The sequence below is a fragment of the Ipomoea triloba genome, chromosome 14, assembly GCF_003576645.1.
Source record: "Ipomoea triloba cultivar NCNSP0323 chromosome 14, ASM357664v1".
Lineage (NCBI taxonomy): Eukaryota > Viridiplantae > Streptophyta > Magnoliopsida > Solanales > Convolvulaceae > Ipomoea > Ipomoea triloba.
The window spans coordinates 18,823,024-18,839,375 of record NC_044929.1 but is presented as its reverse complement, the minus strand read 5'-3'; the positions used below and the strand labels follow the sequence as shown (position 1 = coordinate 18,839,375).

General features: G+C 28.7%; 1 pseudogene; it reads right to left on the bottom strand.

Annotated features, from left to right (window-relative positions):
* Positions 1-280: 280 nt before the first annotated feature.
* On the bottom strand, positions 281-3,266 carry LOC116005204 (annotated as a pseudogene).
* Positions 3,267-16,352: the final 13,086 nt, after the last annotated feature.

The following is a 16,352-nucleotide window of genomic DNA, read 5'->3' as shown; positions in this document are numbered from 1 at the left end:
TGCATTTGATTGGATATGTCAGTTAACAAATTACGGTCTATATATGCTAGTGTAATTACGATACTATTCTTAATGATGCATGTCTTTTAGAAACTAAAAGATAATTTTATACGTTGGATTGAATTAGATCTGTGACTGTAATTGCATCTCACTTCTCACCTATGGGATATTATGCACATGAACCCCTTCCTCTATATATATATATATATATAATTTCTAATTTTAATTCTCGTAAAATTTATAAAAGTATATAAAGAAAACTCAATACGATCCATGTAAATTACAACTAATCAAAAATCCATATAACAAATGATATACATTGCACATTACGTTGAAATACATACAACACTCTTACATTAATTATTACGTACGACACACTTAAATTATTTTGGATGACAAAGGAAATCCGTAATCACTATCTGAAAGTATGAATCAGATGAATCCACCTTATGATTTTATTTAGCCTAAGTTGCTCATAACTAACATACTTAAATCATTGATGGTCAATATGCCACACCCAGTGAAACACTTACATTATTTTCAACACATACAACACGTCGACATTATTTATTTCATGTATGACTCCTAAAAATCAATTGACGTTTTTAGACGTGTAACTTATTTTTAGCGAGTTAACATAATTTGATATATAATAGTAGGCGGATCGGAGTATCTCTCTTCAATCTTCGCTGTGTTCTCCTGGTCTATCAACTTCCACACAACGATCATTTATTGGCTGGCTGGAGTGGTCTAGCATTAGTTTTTGTGTCCTGTAAATCCAATAAATAAATAAGAATTTTATCACAATATTACGTCAAAAATATTGAAACTTGCTTGTCATCAAAATGGTAGAACATGATTTTCATATTAAAAAGTCACAAGTCCATTTTTTGTTAGCACCATTTAGATCGAACCTATTACAAAGGATTTTCATACTAGGTTTATTTAGTAATAATAGTTGTGAAATTTTTCTTAGTTATTCAAAAAATAAAAGGAAGATTGAAACTCACATCATGAATGGCGTTGCGGATGAGTGCCACTTGTTCCTTTGTAACAGATCTAATCTGGTAATTAAAGAAAGTATAATAATGTGCTAATTAGATAAATTGATTGCTAATTAATTAGTTAACTAAACAACTAAACAAGTAATTAATTGATTAAAATTATAATTTTACCGTTCCCATAACTGTCCAGACAACACCCTCCGTGCATGGCGGCGTTGTAAGAGAGCCCATATACCTATAGTACCTTCTGCCTCTGGCCTGAAGTAGGTTTGGGTCAATATACCCTACATCTTTCTTTACCCCTAGTGTCGCAGCAAGTTCTTTAAGATCATCCTCAATCTATGCAAATATTAAGAAATGTTACGTTTTGGAGTCAATTGACTTCAGGATAGTAACTGGCCGGGAGGAGAGTATACTTTCTCTATTCCCGAAATTTAACCATGTTCATGTGTTCGTTCCTCTTGAAAAATTTGACCCATGGGGTACTATATATGGGGATGAGGGATGGGGGCAGCTACCTACCAACTGCCTTCACTGTAGCTCCGCCCCTAAATTTGGGGATGAAAAATTTCTATCATGGTAAATTATATAGTTAAACTATTAGTTTAATATTTAAATATAAAATTTTGACTTTAAACTGTCAAATTTAAATATTAGTATATGTATTATGTTTTTAATTATTTATAACCTCACACACACATATAGAGGCGAGGCGGGGATAAATATTTTGGTTCCGACAGACAATAGATACAACTCTATTTTAATCCTTGTTCTTCGAATTTTAGTTGTCATTTCAATTGGGGTAGGAAATAGAGATTCTTTAAAGTTAGGAGAAATTGTCATCTATAATTTAGATACTCGTTAAATAAGTTAGCGAGTTTTAATTTGATACTATCATATATTATTACATCAAAACATTTATGAATTTACCAGAGACAAGATACGGTCAGGAGTTTCTCCAATCTGATACAGCACTGCAAGCACTGCAATCCGCCCATCATTGCTCACATGAACCAGATGAGCCTCCAAATCATACCTGTACTTAGACCACCGCAAAAACCAATAAGTAAGATGTAATTATTTAATTAATAACGTTGTAATATGATAATATATGATCATCGTATAGTATCACCTTGTTCCATTGATAACGTGTTCAGAGGGAGAGTGCCAGTGGACCAGTCTGAAAGAATATCTGATACCATCTATACTTATATACCGTTGACGACCAAGCGGCCAACTTAACTGCATTTATAACAGCAAATTAAAAAATAAAATAAAATCAACACTGTTTATTAAAGAATTAAATTATAAATAACTTAATTAAATTTTAAGAAAGAAAAATTAACCTCATTCGTCCACGGTTTACTTGGTAATTATAAAAATACAAGTTTAGCCATTGGAAGAATTGCCTATTAACCTTTTTTATTTGAGCTGGTTAGACATAACATAGGGACAACCTAAGCTGATTTACCCTTTAATTTGTTGGCTACTGCTATAAGGCGAATTTTACCCAGAGCACACATTTGTGTAGTGATTGTGAGATTTTTCAAAATCAAGTTAGGCCCACAAGGCCACAACCAATACGACACTACCAAGTACCAAGGGTGCCTATGGAGTGAAACCTGCCCATGCTTCTAGTGAACAAATGACTCCAAGAAGGTAAATCAGCTTTAACTAGTTATGGCCGATAATTGCCACGTACAACTGCAGGTCAATTGGCAACAAATCACCAACTGAGAGTTAAACTTATGATCTTAAAGTCACAAGTTCATTGTCTGACGAACTTAAATTAAGATAAAATAAATATATAATATATATATATATATACCATCATATCATAGCCACGATTTTGAAGAGTTGCAATATCTGTGATGTAGTACTTGCGAATCGGACCCAAGTTGGAATACACAACCGGCTTGCTCTCCAGATCGATCGGAGTCTGCATCTTTCCGGCACCGCACTGCCACCACTCCGGCCGCAGCTCTCCCCAGTGAGACGGCCCTCTCTCGCTGTTTTCGTCGTAGCTAAACCCCCAATCGCCATCTGCATGCATGCATATATAAATTCCCAAAAAACAAAGAAATAATTAATTGATCGAAACCATATTCCAAATATTAAAAAAATCATGAAGATGTTTAATAAGAATATCATTTCCGTATTGACGTACCAACTTGCTGAGACTTGATGACATGTGTAACTGAAAGGAGAAGAAAGGCAATGGAGAACAGTTTAGCTCTGCTGCTAAGCATGTCCATGTCTTCTACACTTTGTGCAATGAAATTGGTAAGGCCTTGGACCGTATTATATAGAAGAGGAAAGAAAGAGTTTCGCTATGTTACGTCTTTTTTTTTTTTTTTGGGAAAATGACACTTTTTCCGTCTATGTTATGTGCATATAGCACTTTTTCCCCCTGTGTTATTAAAGTGGTAGTTTTTATCCCTGAAATGTTAAATTGACATTGTTACCCTTAAAAATAATTATTTCATTTATTATTCTTCTCCAACAAATTATTACTTATATGTATGGATGATCACGATTCGGTTCGAACCTAACCAAACACTGTGGCAATCGTCTATACTATTTAAGTTCAATTGCTACAATGTTCGATTAGGTTCGTATTGAACTATGATCTTCCATACATATTAGTAATAATTGATTGGAGAATCAAAATAAATGTAATAGTTATTTTTAAGGGCAAAAATGTCAATTTAACATTACAGGGGAGAAAACTACCACTTTTAAAATAACTCAGGGGGGAAAACTGCCACTTTAATAACACAGGGGGAAAAGTGCTATAAGCACATAACATAGGGGGAAAAAGTGTCATTTCCCCCTTTTTTTTTAATAAATGAAATTTATCTCATAATTTTGGTCACGTGAATCATTTAATTAAATAAGGGAAAATGGCACTTTTTCCCCCTATGTTATGTGCATATAGCACTTTTCCCCCTTGTGTTATTAAAGTGACAGTTTTTCTCCCTGAAATGTTAAATTGACATTTTTACCCTTAAAAATAATTATTTCATTATTTTTCTTCTCCAACAAATTATTACTTATAAGTATGGATGATCACAATTCGGTTCGAACCTAACCAAACACTGTAGCAATCATACTGAAATAGTATTGACGGTTCGGGTTACGATTCATAACCGAAAAAATAAAATTAAATAATTGTTGAACCGTGAACCGGAACTGAACCACAGTCATATATAGTGAAAATGATCAAACACTTATATGATAAATCAGTACGGTTCTGTTCCAATTTCGATTTTGAACCGCCAATCAAAACTTATATATTTATTTTTATAATTTTATTTCTTATTTAAAAATAGTTTAAATTTAACAATTATTTTATTTTATTTTATTTTTTCGGTTCTGAATCGTAACCGCAACCGTCCATACTTTTTAAGTTCAATTGTTACGGTGTTCGATTAGGTTCGTATCGAACCGTAATCTTCCATACATATTAGTAATATAATTGGTTGGAGAATAAAAATAAATGAAATAGTTATTTTTAAGGGCAAAAATGTCAATTTAACATTTCAGAGGAGAAAACTACTACTTTTAAAATAACTGAGGGGAAAAAACTGCCACTTTAATAACTCAGGGGGGAAAAGTGTTATATGCACATAACTTAGGGGAAAAAAGTGTCATTTTCATTAAATAAAATGGGGATATTTTTTCCATCGTTTTTGAAATGTTAACAGGTACAGTTTTGCCTTTTTCATTTGACTCATTTCCTTTGTCCATACAATCATACATATACATGAATTTACTACACGTACATAAGATATAGATACTATTTACTCCGTAGTATTTATTTAATACGGGGTATAATTCTTGTTAAATTATACCTGTATCCCTTGTCCACAACGTTACTTGTGTTATAACATCAATTTTGTTCTATATTATAATGTTTTAGCATCAAATTAAACAAGCAGCCTTTTTAACGTGTATTTGTGAGAATAATAAGGTTGGAGTAGTTAAAGGGATGACAATGAGATTAGGATAATTTTGGTGAGAGTGGTATAAAATTACTTTTTAATTATATATAAATGATGATTAAATTAAGGGAAAAAAAGTCAAATATGCATCTGAATTTATAAAATAAAAAAGTGATTAGATCACATGAACTTTAAGAGTTACAATTAAATATTTAAACTCATTAAAATTGTACAATTAAGATATTTTTACCCGTAACTATCGGGTTACAATGGTGAAATGCATGCACTGGCGGCCAATATGCAGACGGAAAATCTCGTGGTTAACAACATGATTATATATTATATATTGAGTTAATTTTATTTTTGGTCCTAGATTTATAGATGATAATCCACTTTTAGTCCCTTTTTATCAGAATATTTTTTTTTGGTCCTAATATTATTGTGACATGGCCATTTTTGGTCCTCCGTCAAAAAAATCATTGAAATGTAGTTGAATATAAGAACATTTCGATCTTTTTTATACAAAGTAGATTGACCGACTATATTTTTTATGTTTGTTGTTTTGAAAAAAATTCATAATTGAAGACCAAAATGCCCTTGTATTTTATTAAATTTAAATTGTTTTGTTGATAGAGGACAAAAAATAGTCATGTTATAATAATACTAGGACTTAAAGTGAATGTTTAATAAAAAAAGGACTAAAAGCGGATTGTCACCTATAAATCTAGGACTAAAAATAGAATTAACTCTTATATATTTATATACTCATGCAATCTTATCAACAACGTACGTAAAACCTTTGTTGTTTCCTTAATTAAGAAAAGGTAAAGAATATTAAATTCATCGTCGCATGATGCACATTCTTTAAGAAATGTTTACTAGTATTATCCCGTGCGATGCACGGCTAACTATTAAATAGTTGTTTGTAATATTATAATGAATTAATAATTATCAAAATTATTTGAAGTTGTTTATTATAAATTTTGATCAAACTATATTATATAAATTATTAAATACATCATGATAAAAAATTAAATATTAATTTTAATATAAACAATCAATACAACTTCAGATAAAATCAAACAATTCTAACATAATATTTAATTATATCATATATTTATTAAAGTTAAACTACTACCCTTTAGTTGAAAACACACGTTTCCTATTAATCTAAATACCAACTCTGCCAATAGCCTACTCCCCTAAAAATCAGGTCTCATCTGATAGGATTCTGACCAAACACAAAAGAGCAACAATAAATAAATAAATAAAACATTTAGTATAGGCTGGGAAATGAAGCAACTTGATTGAAGGCCCAAAACGATCGTGTTTTATATTGAGCGGGAAAATTTTGCCAATTTTATTTACGAAATATGTTTGGCTTTATTATAGTAGAGATTGATAAGATTTAGGTGGGTAAATTTTGCCAATTTTATTTACCAAATATGTTTGGTGTTATTATAGTAGAGATTGATAAGATTTAGGTGGGTGGGAGACATTGACAGGACAATGTCTTGAATGAATTAGAATATTGGATGGTTTCAAATTTTGTCATTTCTTAATGTCTGTTACAATACGAATATACAACCACCTCTGCCGAGACTCGAATCCACAACCTCTCATATAAAAGAGTAACTTGGTGCCACTAGACCACAATATCATTGTAATATTTTAATTCTTAATCATCTTGATCTCTTCAGTACACTCTCTTTCCTTCTAATATAGTTAATTAAACTTTATCCAAATTATTTGTAATTTATTTTTTGTAATATTTAATTTAAAAGATTTGTAGATCAAACTTTCACTTTATTATAGTAAATTAAAGGTATACACGCAATTTTTTATGATCCTCCAATGCCATTTGACAAAATATGGAGGAGTATAAATTTGGCACCTCTAAGCTAAAGAGGTAATTACGTATTCTTTCGTGATCATTATTGAGTGATGTGTGTATAACTCATGCGTAAAAAACAGAGGAAAAAAGATAAATTATTCGAGCAGTACATGAATTTAATAATGTTGTAAGTGTATCGTGAGTCTATGGTTATATGTAAATACTATGACACAGTAACTCTAGAAACATATTATAATCAAAATTAACAAAATAATCGCTTTACTCTTAGGAAATAAACACACTGTCGAACCTTGTAAAATCTTGCGTTCTAGTTTTACTTTATGTTTTGATCTTTAGTTTCGTCATGATTTCTCAACGTGTAGACTTGAAGGATTATCATATATATTATCAAAATATGACGTTGACTACTACATATTTATAAAAAAAATAAAATAAAAAATAGATATTTAACATAGGGGTGTTTGGTAAATAGTTGTTAGAGATCGCCTAATTGAATTAGTTAGTTTGATTAGTTACGTTGATAATATTGATTGATTATAAAAAGATGTTTGGTAACTAGCTGTTCACTAATTAAGGAAAAAAAATAGTCGTTTAATTCCAAAAAGAAACAACTAGTATTATATATCTTGCTTGAAAATTAAAATACCTACTTTCTGACCACGTCTTCATTTGGTTGGAAATTTTTGGCAATCAATTTGTAATAAAAAAATTTGAAAATTATTATTTTTTAAATAGTGTTTGGTTTATAGGAAAATATTTTAAGAGAAATTTTTCTCAAATTTGAGGAAAAATAAATTTTGCCTTGTTTGGTTGATAAAAAAAATTATTCTAATGGAAAATAGACTACTCTAATTTGAGGAAATGATGGTTTGGGTGGGATCAAATGTTTAGCACTACTCCAAAAATGATAGCTAGTAATATATGCACATCTAAATTTTCTTATATATTTTGGAATTTTAGCTTAAAATGTAATTTAACTGGCTATTTTACAAATATATGTGGGCTCCACTTTTTATTTGGATCGAGTCAAAGTGGATTTTCACTCTTCGTAGTGAGACGAAGAAATCGATATATTGTACGCTCAAAACATATCAGATAATGGGTGAATGAGAAATTGATTCTCAAAGTAGGCCAATTTGAATTGGGAATGAATGTGGAAATACTATGTAAAAGTACTTGTCTAACATTGGTTTGAGGAGTGTTTTTGTACCACTATATATACAAGAGTCTTTTAGAAAGAAGTTAAATTGTATAACATAGAGGTTCTCTCGCATGTAGATAGGTGCAAATCAAATCCCAAATGAGCTTAAAAAGCCTTGACTTATGTACGCCAACACTTGCGGACACGAATGTCATCCCCAAAAAATTGTCCAACTCATAGCCAATAGTAATGTGTCACAGAAAATGGGTGTGGGCACCAAGGCACGAATGTCATTCCCAAAAACTAGTGTTTTACCTGTGCGATGCACGGATAATATTTTTATATTAAATATTTAAATAATAAAATTAAAGGTTAAATTATAAATAATCAAACAAACAAATAGATAAATATATATTAAATTATAAATAATCAAACAAACAAATAGATAAATATATAAAAAATTATAAATAATCAAACAAACAAATAGATAAATATATAAACATGAAACAACAAAAATATATATTATGATTCAATTAGTTCATATCAAAACAAACAAATAGATAAATATATAAAAACCAAACAACTGGGGTGGGAACTTCATGAGGGTATGAGCAATAATTTTATATAACAAATATAAATTCAAAAACTAAAAATAATAAAGCAAGACAGAAGAATTGAGAATCCAGATCAAAGCCTAAAAAGAAACAACAAAAATATATATTATGATTCAATTAGTTCATATCAAAACAAACAAATAGATAAATATATAAAAATGAAACAAATGGGGTGGGAACTTCATGAGGGCATGAGCAATAATTTTATATAACAAATATAAATTCAAAAACTAAAAATAATAAAGCAAGACAGAAGAATTGAGAATCCAGATCAAAGCCTAAAAAGAAACAACAAAAATATATATTATGATTCAATTAGTTCATATCAAAACAAACAAATAGATAAATATATAAAAATGAAACAACTGGGGTGGGATCTTCATGAATTATGATCAGATTGAAGCGACAAAAACATAAGAAACGGAAATATATATATAAACAATATGTAAAGAACATATACCTCCACATCTTCCAACACATATTCTAAGGTTTCTCCTCGGTTGTTCTTGACTTCGTAAAGACGAATCAATTGTACTTTGATTGTCCATGCAGTACTGAAGACGTTTATCTTATTTATAGTAAAACAAAAATATGGGCCATTGTATGTAGATTTTTTTGTGTGTATGAAGCTAAAGTGGTAAGATGGAGTGAACAAAAGATGTGAAATTGGTTGCATGATTTATATAGTGGTATGCGAATTTATTAGATAAAAATTTATTTGGAAAACATTAAAATAATTGATTAATAATAATTATTGATTGATTAATATTAATAATAATAATCACTCCTGCTATTATACGATTATTGTTATTATTATTATTATATTATTATTATATTATTATTATTATTTATTAATTATTAATTAAGAATTACTCCGTAATAATTTGCAATTTGTCTTTTATTAATAATTATCAATCCTGTTATTATTTTAAATCAATTTACCGTTTTTCACCGATTAAGAATTATTGCCATTTTTATAATGTAATAATAATCAATCCTGTTATTATTTTAAATCAATTTACAGTTTGTCACCGATTAAGAATTTTTGCGTTTTTTATAATGTAATAATAATCAATCATGTTATTATTTTGAATCAATTTACTGTGTTAATAATAATAATCACTCTTGTTACTATCCGATTATATTATTATTATTATTATTAAGAATTAAGAATTAATAATTTACAATTTGCCTTTATTAATAATAATCAATCCTGTTATTATTTTAAATCAATTTACCGTTTTTAACCGATTAAGAATTATTGGCTTTTTTATAATGTACATTAACATGTAATTTCTATTTTATTGTATGCAATTTGCCTTTATTAAATTAAATCATTGCAATTTGCCTTTATTTATAATAATCACTCCTGTTATTATCCGATTATTAAGAATTAAGAATTTGTAATTCGCCTTTATTATTAATAATATAATCACTCCTGTTATTATTTTAAATAAATTTACCGTTTTTCAACAATTAATAATTATTGCCTAATCAATCTTGTTATTATTTTAAATCAATTTACCGTTTTTCACTTATTATAAGAATTACCCGTGCGATGCACGGAATATATTTTGTTATTATGAATTTAAATTTTAAAAAAATAGAAAAAAATGAAAAACAAATGTTAAAATGTGTAGTATAATAAGGGAAAAGGGTCAAATAATTCCTCAAACTATACCCCAAAGTGCAATTAAACCCTCCAACATTAAAAAGGTTCAATTAAACCCTCAAACTTGTCATTTTGTTACATTTAAACCCAAATGACCGGTTGTTTACCTGAAACAACTGGTCATTAATTTTTCGGCCAACGGTCGTCGATCGAAATGATTTTCTCCGACGAAGATGACCAAACGGACGACCATACTGGGATTGCAGTTCGTCTTCTCTAGTAACGCCGCACTGGTCGTCTTCTCCAATAGAGAAGACGGCTGTTCCTAATCGTATACATATTTAGATAAATTTATAGATAAAATTCACATAATTAATCTGATTTATTCCTGTTCATATTACATATTTATTATAATTCTAAGAATATGAATAATAACTAAGAGAATTATACTTAAAAATCAATAAAAAATGTAAATTTTAAATTTTGTATGAGTAAGTTTAAACTCTAATCGGACACACATTGTATTGTATAATTCATTGTATATATACACATATAATATTTATTACTCCATAATATGTATAGGCAAATTCTATAATATAATTTTGGTAAATTATAATTTATATGGATAGATTTATAATTAAAATAATTACATTTAGAAATTTAAAAATTAGCATTTAAATTTTGTATGATTTTGATATCTATTTTTTATCAAATATGATTTTGGTAATTAGACAATAATTAGACAAATTAGGGTAATTAAGTCAATAATTAGATATATATCTATTTTTAATCAAATTTTATAGCAACCTACCTACCTTTGGATTTGTATTCTATATATATATATATATATATATATATATATATATAATTAGACAAATTAGGGTAACTATATTTTTATATAGGGTAATTAAGTCAATAATTAGATATATTACTATACATAATTACTAATTAAGTCATTTTATCACCTTTTATTACCATAATTTTTTACCTACAATTAATAGTATTACTATTTTCTCACCTTTTGTTACCATAATTTATTACCTTTTAATATGCTATTTTTATATAAGGTAATTAAGTACTACAAATTAGTATACACATTGTTTTCTCCATTAATTACCCTATTTTTAAAGTTTGTATTATTATTATTTCATTTCACACATTTTAATAGTCTGTTTTTTTTTATATAGGGTAATTAAGTCAACAGTTAGATAAATTACTATACATATATATTAATAATTAAGTCATTTTATCACCATTTTACCATAATTTGTTACCTTTTAATAGGCTATTCCTTACTACTGATTAGTATACACAATATTATATGCCATTTTATCAATTGATTAACCTATTTTAAAAGTTTATATTATTACTCCATTTCACACCTTTTAATAGTCTATTTTTATATAGGGTAATTAATTCAATAATTAGACAAATTACTATATATATTACACCAATTTATCAAATATGATTTTGGTGCGCGTTGGCGCTTTAGATAGAGAGTCAAGATGTGAATGATGGATTCCTTCTTCAACAAAGCATTCAAAGCATCCCAATGGTAACTGTTTCTTATTTTAATTGAAATTATATTAAGAATTTTAGGTTATTATTATTATTATTATTATTATTATTATTATTATTATCTTAACATAGTAGAATTATATCAATGCATAAAAATTATATTATCATCTCATACATGGTCAGCATATCTCTTTCCCTACATGATTGGTCTTCCATTCATAACAAAATGAAATCAAGTATTTATTTAAAAAAACTGGTAATAATAGAAACCAAGAAGGGCAATATAATAGAATAATGCTAACCAGAAAATTGGTTTTTTTCCAATTTGGTTATCGTGCAAGAGGCTAATCTTCAAGGCAACCAAATCGACCCGTCCTTGTTGAGATCGAAAAAAAAAACTTGGGCGTCAATACCAAAAAAGAAAAAAGATAAGAAAAAAATGGGTATCACTGCGGAGGTGGCGGATGTGGTGTGGGGCAACTGGCAAACTTGAAGAATGAGAGAGTTCCACAACATTAAGATTAGTTGGGGTTGAGAAGTTGATGGATTGTGTATGGTTGTATTTATACACAATGGATGAGATCAAAATGGCCTAGTATTGAAATTATAAAATGGTAAGAGATCTTAAGAAAGGTAAAAACTTTTAATTTTTCAATTAATACCAAAAACGTTATAATTCTCCAAAAGGTATATCTTTGATATTATTATTATTATTATTATTTTTTTTTTTTGTTTCATAAATTTGTCAAAATGATTGAGATTACAAAAATGCCCCTAACTTTGGGCGGGAAAAGCTTTCCAGGCACTTTAAATATTATATATATATATATAGATTGGACCAACTCAGAGCCAGTAGTAAATCTGAAGAGTAAACTATGTTGACTATTCGATACAGTAGACGGAGTACTCGATTTTTGTTCTAGTTCGCTGAACTTTATGTTTGAGTGCTCAAACATTAAAATTGTACTCCGTAATTCGTTTTATCATGTGATACTGACGCTACAACGTTCCTAGTACCCTTGGGAGGTAGCAAATCGATTTTAAAGAAAGTATGTGTTACACACAACTCAAATTTCTCCTTCTCTTTTCTTGTTCATTGGGTTTACATTAAAAATTATAAAATCATTTTTCTATTTTATATATATATATATATATATATATATATATAAACTTGAATGAGATTGTTTTACAGTGAGACGGATCGAGTCTAGATGAAAATGTGATACTTATACAGTATACACACAAATGTAATACTAATTGGGAATAATGCATATGTTTATTACTTATATGGAAAAATGCAATGTATGTATACTTTGATTTAAAAGTATTACATTTTTTCTCAAAAATATTATATTTCCCCTTATAAGTAACAAATACTTGTCAACATTAATTATTAGGGAAAGTGTAATTCTTTTGATGAAAAATATATATAATACTTTTACATTGAAAATGTTTCCTTTATAAGTAACAAACATTTTATTTTTGATTAGTATTACATTTATATATATATATATTTTTTTTGGAGTACTATATGTTCATAGCTTCTCAAGCTACTGAAGCACAAAGAGTCAAGAGTTGAGGCTCGAACCCACTCCCATCATCCATGTGAGAGTGTTAACCGGGACACCGGATGCCACTAGACCACAAGGTCTTTGACATTTATATATTTTGGTTAATCAACTTATTCACCACCTACACCTTATACTTGTGTAATAGTCAGCGCCATAATAATAGGATGTTGAACTCGCCTCTCCAAGCTGCCACCAAAAAAATTTAATGAACCAAATTTTCTTATCACCAAAAAAAAACAAGGTTTAAGATGGTGTTTCCAATCTAGAACTCTCAATTATTGTCAATAACTTATTTCCCACCAACCAAATAATATAATTAATATTTCAAATATTTCTTTTTCATTAAATTTAAATTTATTTTATTTTCAAATCTTTTTTTATGAACGTAACCAAATAGCCGGGCTTTGGAGAAGGAAGACTAGGAGAAAATGGAGAAGACGAGGAGAGATAAAAAAGAAATAGGAAAGAGAAAAAGGAGAATAAGAGGATGAGGATGAGGTACTTTCTTCAATTCAGAATATTCTTTTTAAATTTGTTTTTGTTGTTCCTAGTTTCTGCTGAAAACATAAGCAATTTTGGTGTGTTTTTTTGTCCAAATGGCATGATTGTTGAAAAATGTTAGCAGCGACTATGACTAAACTTTCTATTTTTATTTTTCAACAATTAGTGGTTAGAAAAATTATGATTTTGTAGATTATTTTATTGACCAAATTTTCTTATCATTGAGCAATTGAATAAAAAAAATGAGGTTTTATACATTTTTTTTAAATAAAGGAATTAATTAATTCATATCAAAGCATAGAACATCTATCAAAAAGAAAAGCATGCAAAGAAAATCAAACTATATGATCTATCTTGAATAAAATATTACACAAACAAAAGGCTAAAAAAAATAAAAATTCTAACTAGTTCCTTAATGTCATTAACAATGCTAACGGAGAATTGTGGCTATGTTTTTGAAGACTCTGCCAAACTGGTAATGCATCCATCAAATGAAGATTTATACAGACAATCTAATTGAACAAAAGTTTTTTGACACTGAAAAATAGTTAGAAATGGTATTTTTGAAGTGTAACACTTTACACTTAATTAATTTTCAATCATTTTTGGATGATCGAAAATCACAAAAATTATATTTAACTTCTTAATTCTTAATTATTAAAAATAAATTTACTATCAATTTAAATCTAATTGAAATAAATCACACATTCAACACAACATGCATATTAAACATATAAAAGATGAAATAACTCCATATTTCACTATTTGGCGATCCTTTGAATTGAAAAAAAAAGTGTGTAAGTTCGTTACTGTAACCACAGTTTCAAGAACTGGTATGTTTGACCACGGTGAAATGCATGCACCGGCCAATATGCAGACGGAAAATCTCGTGGTAAACATGATATATATATATATATATATATATATATATATATATATATATATATATATATATATATATATATATATATATATGTCTTGCTCAAATGCAGTCACGTCTTCGCGAAATACACCAAAAAACACACAACACACCCAAAATAATGCACCACACCTAGCTAATTGTACATTTCCGAACTGGTGCTTTTATACATACTTATTAGTGATGCGTACCTAATGGTGCATATTTGTGTTGTGCATTTCTTTAACACTGTGTTGTGTATATTTGCATGCCTAATGGGTGCGACTGCATGTCGTTAAGGCGTGGCCGCACCTGAACTCTACTATATATTCAGGTGAGTTCACCCCTTCCCATGAACCCGTGTAGACAGATCTGGGCCATTGAATGCTTGAGATCAATGTCTTAGATTTTGCCAACGATGCATAGTTGACAAAATCTAAGTCATTGTTCTCAAACATTCAATGACTCATATCTGTCCACACGGACTCATGGAATGAGTAGACTCATTTGATCATGATATATATGTCAACTACTATATAGTTTGATAACACTTCTGTTACTATTACAAATGAGTAGTTACATGCAAGGACGAAGCTAGAAAATCAATTGAGTGGATACGAAATTTAAATCATGTTAAAAATGTCAATGACAAAATATCAAATAGTCATAATAAAATTTAAAAAAATACTAATAAATACATTATAAATTACAATAAAATGTCTAAATTTTTTAACATTAAATTTAAAGTTTAACCAACTAAGCTACTTAAACTATTAATAATTTAAACATAAATACAAATTTTATATGCAATCTTGTCAACCATACTGGATCTTTGGATGGTTTCAAAACTTATATTTATTCATTCTTTTAACAATTCTTTTTTTGAGAAAATTTTCATTTTGGTTATGTGACTATTGAAGTCTTGTTAATTACAATTCATGATTTTTAAAACTGTTAATTTAGTACATTAACTATTCAATTTTTATTAATTTTGATCACTCCAGTCAAATTATTGATCAAATCTTATCGGAAAATATTAATAGGTAAAATAATGAGAATATTTTAGTCATTTTACTAGAGAGNTATATATATATATATATGTCTTGCTCAAATGCAGTCACGTCTTCGCGAAATACACCAAAAAACACACAACACACCCAAAATAATGCACCACACCTAGCTAATTGTACATTTCCGAACTGGTGCTTTTATACATACTTATTAGTGATGCGTACCTAATGGTGCATATTTGTGTTGTGCATTTCTTTAACACTGTGTTGTGTATATTTGCATGCCTAATGGGTGCGACTGCATGTCGTTAAGGCGTGGCCGCACCTGAACTCTACTATATATTCAGGTGAGTTCACCCCTTCCCATGAACCCGTGTAGACAGATCTGGGCCATTGAATGCTTGAGATCAATGTCTTAGATTTTGCCAACGATGCATAGTTGACAAAATCTAAGTCATTGTTCTCAAACATTCAATGACTCATATCTGTCCACACGGACTCATGGAATGAGTAGACTCATTTGATCATGATATATATGTCAACTACTATATAGTTTGATAACACTTCTGTTACTATTACAAATGAGTAGTTACATGCAAGGACGAAGCTAGAAAATCAATTGAGTGGATACGAAATTTAAATCATGTTAAAAATGTCAATGACAAAATATCAAATAGTCATAAT